This window comes from Dipodomys merriami, unplaced genomic scaffold (genome assembly GCF_024711535.1).
Source record: "Dipodomys merriami isolate MVZ:Mamm:240054 unplaced genomic scaffold, mDipMer1.0.p SCAF_614, whole genome shotgun sequence".
In the NCBI taxonomy this organism is placed as follows: Eukaryota; Metazoa; Chordata; class Mammalia; order Rodentia; family Heteromyidae; genus Dipodomys; species Dipodomys merriami.
Genome location: NW_027206196.1, coordinates 562,587 through 570,554, shown reverse-complemented (window position 1 = coordinate 570,554; position 7,968 = coordinate 562,587). Strand labels below are relative to the sequence as shown.

The 7,968-nt window shown below is 37.4% G+C and overlaps 2 pseudogenes; both read right to left on the bottom strand.

The window, feature by feature from the left end:
* Positions 1-1,714: 1,714 nt before the first annotated feature.
* LOC138814828 (protein lin-28 homolog A pseudogene) lies at positions 1,715-2,341 on the bottom strand (annotated as a pseudogene).
* Positions 2,342-7,174: 4,833 nt separating this feature from the next.
* Positions 7,175-7,274, bottom strand: LOC138814830 (U6 spliceosomal RNA; annotated as a pseudogene).
* Between the last annotated feature and the right edge of the window lie 694 nt (positions 7,275-7,968).

Genomic DNA, 7,968 nt, shown 5'->3' with positions numbered 1-7,968 from the left:
AATTAACTAGAGGGGGCAGCATTTGTGGGAAGACAAGAAACTAGGATCAGACACACATCATCCAATGCATTCTATTGCATTTGTCCCATTTTAACACATGAGGTAGGTTTGTGGTGATCTCACAGCTTGTAAACGAAACCTCCTTTTTCTCCTTTAGCTAACACAACACTATGAACAATTATGCAGCAGGGCAGGACACGGGCTCCAGAGAGAGGCTTACACTTATGGGTTTCCCTGGAAGCCGAGACTGAGGATTTGGTCCTTGCTTTTTATAGATCCATCCCTGCATGGCTAGTAGAAGGTGGACACAAATCTGTGGTCTTAAAATCCAAACATATCAATTCCCATTCCTTAGAGGAAAAAAAATACATATACAGTTATTTGCACAGTAATCCCAACCTAACCTAGTAAAGGATAGATATAGTATATGGAAAGAAAACAAGTCGCAGAGCCATAGGATTAGACAATCATTACTAACCGTGGCTTCCTCTTTGGTCGTCTTCTACCTTGTCTGAACCACCGTTTCCTGTTTAGACTAATTTCCATTCTTCCAGCAGAAGGAGAACAAGTCATGGGGCAACCTAATTAAAAACCTAGTCTCCCATGAAACATTTCCAAGTGTTGAGGGGGTTTCAAGAGGACCCTATGGCAAAAAAGCCAGCTCTAATTGGCAAAAATGAAGTCGTTCAATAGGCTATGCACTCCAAATGATTGCTCTCCATGGTGATAAAAACAACAAAGTCTTCCTGCTATGCCGACCTGGAGCTGTTGGCCATTTATCTCTGAGATTGCTCATGTACCTGAGAACACAGTGCAGGAATGAGGGCCTTAAGATTAAAATATATAAAAATACAAAACCAGAATATTTATAATAAGAAAAAAAAGTTAAAATGCACAAGATACGTCATTCACACAGATATTGCAGGTTTGGCATCCTGGAGAAAGCAGGGACCCAAGGTGCAGTAATCCAAGGGAACAAATAAATAAAAATACAAATAAATAAATACAAATAAATTACAATCACATTGGCCCAGAAATGGGGGCGGGAGCAGGGAGAAGCTCAGAGCAGCAGGTTTGCAGCCATTCCCTAGTCACCCATGTTGCCTGTCATCACAACCCAATGCCTGGACCAGCTCTCCCAGCACTACAGCTCAAGATAGGGTGATGAGGAAACAAGATGTGGAGGGGAGGAGGTGGTGGAGAGACAAAAAAACAAAACAAAACAAAACAACCCTGCCTTGCTCCTGACAGGTCCTCCTACCCGGGGTACTACACCTTGGGGATTTGAGCCCTTGGATCTGCTGGTCTGGTGCTTAATTGTTTCACACTCTGGCAAGAGAAATTGGACACATCCTTCTTTAAAGGAACAACTTGCCAATCTGGGTCACTTTTAGAAGCTGGAGGCTGGAGGGGAGGGAGGGGAAGCATGTAGTTCAGGTGAAGATTATCATATAAAGTACGCAGGTTTCACAAGTGGTTCCCCCAAAGCCCCTCACTTGAATTGGGATAGATCATGATGGGATTACTATGCATCACCCCTTCCCCTCATCAAAAGAGAAGATGGGATGATGCTGGGACATCCTGGCTTGAGACGTATGGAAGAGACAGCTACTCGCCAACCCAATCCATATTCCAACTTTCTCCACTTTGCCGATTGATGCCTGCTCCTTGAAACTTCCTGCTAGCTAGAGTTGTCCCCCCCGACTCTGGGGGCTCAATTTTGGGCCTCAGGGAGCCGGGCAGGGCTGTGGATCTCTTCTTCTTCCCTAAAGTAGGCAGGCTTTCCCTGGGAACTGGGGACCTGCTGAGCCTTCAGTGGACAGGAGGCCACCATGTGGTTGATGCTTTGGCAGAAGTGGCACTTCTTGGGCTGTGGTGGCAGCTTGCATTCCTTGCCATTATGGTCTAGACCACCACAGTTGTAGCACCTGTCTCCTTTGGATCTGCTCTTCTGCATGTTCTTCCCCTTTGGCCACCTCTTACTCCCAATACAGAACACCCCACTGGGCCCAGTGACTTGGATGGATTCTAGGCCTTTGGCAGGCTTCTTAAAGGTAAACTCCACAGCCTCTCCCTCCTTCAGGCTCTGGAAGCCCTCCATGTGCAGCTTATTCTGGTGCACAAAGACGTCCACCAGGGGGTCGAGCGCTACCCTTATGCAGGCTGTCATGGATAGGAAGCCAAACCCTCTGAGCACATTGAACTACTTACAGATGCCAGCCCTGTGCAACAGCTGAGGCTCCTCAGCCACCTGAGCGGCATCCTCCTGCGCCTCCTCGGGTGCCTTCTCCGCTGCCTTGGCGCAGCCACCTCCCAACTGCTGGTTGGACGCCAAGCCCATGGCCGTTGTCTGAGCCTGCAGCCCCGGGCCCCTGATCGGGCTGCTGCTGGCCCCAGAGAAGTGCGGAGGCAAAGGGCAGGTTGGCAGAAGAGGTCGCTACATCTTCCCCGCACAATCCATTTTTCAAAATTTCTTATGATACTGAAGATTCAATTATAAACTATTAACACTTGAAAATAACTCTTTTTTTTGGGGAGTAGGACACAAAACACAAGATTAATCCTAATCATTTTCAAAGACATTTATTTATACTACAAATAAACTCTTATAACTACAAAGATTCTAAAAATAACTGAAACATAGTGTCAAAAAGCACATAATTTAAATTCATCATGTACGTTCAAAGGATTGTGCTAATAGAAAAAGTTATACTAATAATTAGCTCACCCAATTCACTTCCATTCTTTTATTCTATATCTTTTAGTTTCATAAAAACTGGCTTTTCATAAAATGATGAATAAAAAGCCTATATATCCATTAACATTTTCAGATTTTAACAATGTTTATTTCAGAAATGTTTTTAGCTGTATAGTCAATGAACTGAAATAACATTGAAATATTCAAAGGGGTTTCAGAAATTGCAAGACTTGCTCTGGGATGTTATTTATATTGGAAAAGATACCCAAAAAGCCTTATTTGTTAAAGTTGTGATAGTTACTCCCACAAAAAAACAATTAATGAAGAAACATTTGTATGTACAAAACAACTTCAAATGCATCCACAATCTGGAGGTGACACATGCTTTTTGTTTGTTTTTGCAATGTATATCTAACAAACATATCCACAATACTGATTTTCAGTCAATATGATGGGATATTCAAACCTAAAAAATACGGGGTTTATTATCTTAGTGTGAATAGATATGATCTTACAAAGAAAATTATTTTCAACAGAAATCTGGAAAGAGTTTATCCACCTTGAGTTTCACAGGAATAACCAGCGAGTAATACTTGTTTGGTCGAGTAGGTCAAAAGCACTCCATGAGTATATCTTAAAAGTATATCCAATTTAAGAGGTCAAATACATATTTTGTACTGACAGTCATCTTACATCAATAGCTCACTACCTAATTATATGTGTATCTTATTGCCTAATATATACTAAGAACTGAAAGTGATCTCTTTTAACTGAAAGTGATCTCTTTTATCTAACTTAATGGTGTAAATGCTTTGATTATGATGATGTTATTATTTGACAAATAAAATGTACAGAAGGGTGGTTCCACTGAAATAACAGGATGGAACACTTATAAATAACTATATTTCAACACAGTTCTTTTCAGCCTCACTCTGTCCACATTGGCAAGCAACATTGCAAATGCACACACTCACGCATATACACACACATGTGCGCACATTTATAAACACATATACATGCATGCCAAATTCAGGATTTACTGTACAAAAAAGTTCAAATAAAATATTAGTGATTAGGAAAAATGATAACTTGCCTTATTACAAAATAATACATAATCCAGTGTCCACGATTGTTACATTTTACCTGCCTCTCCACATGCGACCACTTAATTTATTTTTAATTAATTAATTAATTCATTAGTTTGGTGCTTATACTAGAGCTTGAACTCAGGGCCTGACTCTGTTCCAGAATGTGTTTTTTTTTGTTTTAGTTTTCTCAAGGCTAGCAATTTAATGCTTATCCTACAGCTCCATTTCAAGCTTTTGTGGTTACTTTCAAATCAGAATCTAATGGACTTTTTTTTCTTGGTCTGGTTTCAAAGCACAATCATCAGTTTTCATCTTTTTGATTAGCTAGGATTAAAGACCTGAGCCACCGGAGTGGCTCCTACTTTTCTCTATACTTATCTAATGCACATACTTAAATAGTAATTTAAAACTGAGAGCATACAACCAAGATGTACAGTGATGATATTGTCCTGTCAGAAATTCAAGTTAATAATGTAAATTTATTCTTAAGACCATACGCAAAAAATACTTACGAAGAAATTTGATGATGATGATGATGATGATGATGATGTGTGTGTGTGTGTGTGTGTGTGTGTGTGTGTGTGCTGTTGCAATATATTCCACATATAAGCACTGTGAATGGGTGTCCAGCCATTCAGAGTTATTGCATGAATATCTGCCTTGAGCTACCAACTCATGGACAATGTCTAGGTGTCCACTCTGGGCTTCCCAATGAAAAGGGGTTTACTCATCCTCATCCCTATTATTCATATGAGTGGCCTTTTTGGAAAGTATTCTCCGCACTGCAGTAAGCTGCAAGGCAAGCACTCTACCACTGAGCCACCATCCTAGCCCAAGGTTTAAGATTCTTGTCTGTAATTTGGTCAAAGCTCTGACTCTTTATGTAGGCTACTAAAAATGTATTTACTAATTTCAAGTAAATACATATATTCTATTTCTATCTCTTTTAAAAAATAAAAAAATTGTTTGCTCTGTAAATTGATTAGAAGCATGGATTTTGTGGCTAGCTAGGTCATTGCACATCTGGATCTATTTTCCTCTCTCTCTTTCATGGTTCTCATAGACAATATGATTGCTCCATAATTATCCTAATTTATTTTGTTTTTATATTTTTGGTTGCATCATTTCACTTTCTGCTCTACCATTTCCCAAATCAGCACTACATAAACAGAACCATCCAGAAGTGGTTTTGTGGCTCAAGTGGTAGAGTGCTTGCCTTGATTTGAAGAGCTCAAGGATAGTGCCCTGGCCCAGAGTTCATGCCCCACAGCTCATTTAAAAAAAAAAGAATCTAAATACTTGATAATTCTACTAACAGATATGACTGAAATCAATTGAATCACACTTTTCCTGTACAATGAAGGAATAGGTCCAGGCTAGGAAAGCAGCTAGAGAGGGCAGGGTGATTGTATCTGTGACAAATCTTTGTGGATAATGGTATCGAGGATTACTTACTGGTGATTCACTTGCACTGGAAGCATGATTCTGAACGATTGCTTGCTGATTGCTTGCTTTGATCATTATATCCTCCAAGAAGAAAAAGTGAAATTTAATTGATAGCAAAGGACTACTAATACATTTTGACTTCTCATTAAGCATCTTCAATCATCAAAATCACCTGAAGACAATAGATAGGCGTATTTTTAGATGACAACAAATATCTTTAAAAAAAACAAGAATTTAGGTAGTCATACAAAGACTTCTATTTTACTATTGCATTATACATTTTTTCGAATGTTAAATACTAACATTAGAAAGCTATTAGAAAGCTCTTTAAGCCCATATGTTGAATAGTGAGTTCTCTCACACTATAACATTGTATTTCCCAAATCATTTACATAGAAGGCATTGTTTCCTATTTTCTCATTCCTAGAATAAGCTGCACGTGAAGACACCACTGGTCCTCATTTTCAGTCTGTACCTTTGAATATTGAGGAAAATCTTTCCTCTGCTCTCTCTAAATTCCCTACTCTCCAGTTAGAATAATTTCGAGTAGTAAAAATGGAAAAAGATAAAATAAATAAATCATGGTGAATAAATATATGCAGAAAATTCACCAGATTTGTCTGACCAGTTCAACCAATGTGAACTATTGGGGAAAAACTTGGACATCTCATTCCCCCTGGCACTCAAAGTCTCTGGTTAGGCAATTCTGATGAAGACAGGAAGTAAGATGAAAAAGTGAGGAATAGTATCAATTGCAAGAAAAAAATGGAGTAGGACCCAAGGAAATTTCATCTTTTGGATCCTGAAATTATTCAGCTTACTATGGTGTGGAGACTACTTTCCAAAAAGGCCACCCAGATGAATACTAGGGATGAGGATGAGTATAACCCTCTTCATCGGGAAGCCTTGAGTGTACACTTAGACATTGTCCATGAATTGGTAGCTTAAGGCAGATATTCATGCAATAATTCTGAATGGCTAGACATACCTGCACAGTGATTATATGTGGAATAATACCAGAGTGGCTTCTTTCTTAATTCATCATGATGCAGATACCAGTCCCCAAACTAAAAGTCTCTTGACCCCCTTGCATCTCGCTGCTGGGAATAGAAATAACAACGATATGCTGTATCTCCTTCTGTGGAACCATTATATGAAACCAGGTCTGAAGAACAACTTGGAAGAAACTGCATTTGATATTTTTCAAAGGATAAGTAAGTATTACTACCTCTTTGAAGTTGTGGAAGACTGTACATATTGTTCTCCTAAGTTGTAATGATATGGTTAAGTGTATTGAATTTCAAAAATGCCAGTCCATCCTTTGTGTCCCTACAATTTTTTTCACAATAAAAAGCAACAGCAATATCTTACTTTAAAAATTCATGGATTCCATGGTATTCTTCCAAGTGAATTGTCTGACTTTGATGTCAAAATGTATTCAAGAGTTGTTTGTATACATCTATAATGATTTCAAGACAGTTTGTGATTTTTTTAAATCAGAAATAATTTTAACATCTTTTGAAAAGAATAGTATAGACACTATAGATGTTCGTGGCACTTTTCTGAAAAAAGCATATCTATGTTTGTATAATGTCCATAATCTATTTAATTCGCTCCTACATATAATAATTTGAATTCTACATTGTTATATAATGTATATGTTCATTAATATGTCCTTTCAGATTGCATTCCATATAGAAAAATTTAAGATTCCTTTTTTCCTAGGTCCTTGTATTTTTTTATTTCTTTGGGATAAAATGACAATGTTAACTAATTTCAAGTTTTGTAAAGATTATGATATGTAAAGGCCTTTCTCAGGTGAAGATTTAATATACTGATGTCAAACTAACCTTTAATTCTATGAATTACTGGTCTTGTTACACTTGTGTTTTTGTAATCAACTTTTTAATAACTGTTTTTCATTTCTTGCATTTGAAGAATGAAAAATATGGAATACTTCACAAATTTTCATATCATCCTTCTGCAAGTGCCATGTTAATCTCTGTATTGTTGTAATTTGGGTAGACCTGCTGCTGAAACATGTAGTATCCTCTAAATTTAAGTACTTAATGATGGAATCTTCCTACAGGCATATATCCATGGTTGAATATTTATAACTAGGAACCCTTATTGTTCCTAAATATGCTATTGATCTTATTTCTCTAAAATTCTTTGTATAATGGGACAAAACCCATTGTTTGGTAAATTGCTCACATTTGCAATTTTATTTTTAATTTTATTTTTAATTCAATTTAATTTTATTTTATTTGCAATTTTTTGTCAATGACTATTTTGTCTTCTCCATTTTAAATTTGATCATACTTTGAAGCCTTTACAGCTAAGTCCAAAGGTGATTGCTTTTCAAGTATTTATTTATCACAACTGAGTTAGCTTTGTGGAGCTAATGGATTCAAAGTAAGCCTTGCTTAAGAGCTACTTCTTAACTTGTGCAACTTAAAATTTCCCAAATGAGGTCTTGCTGGCACAAATGTCTAGCTGACCCTTTACCCTTCTTCCATGTAGGAACAGAACAATCAGAATATCTTACCCTGACAGCATAGATTGTCTACTGGAACAAAACTAACCTTAGTTACAAGAGATCATAGAGAGATGAACAGTTCTGTCAGAATTGTTCAGAATAGAAGGTATTTTATCAAAATATAATTGTTTACTATACTTATCATTTCAAAAGTAACTAAAGCCAAGAAGGTGAAAAAATTGTTCATATGCATGATT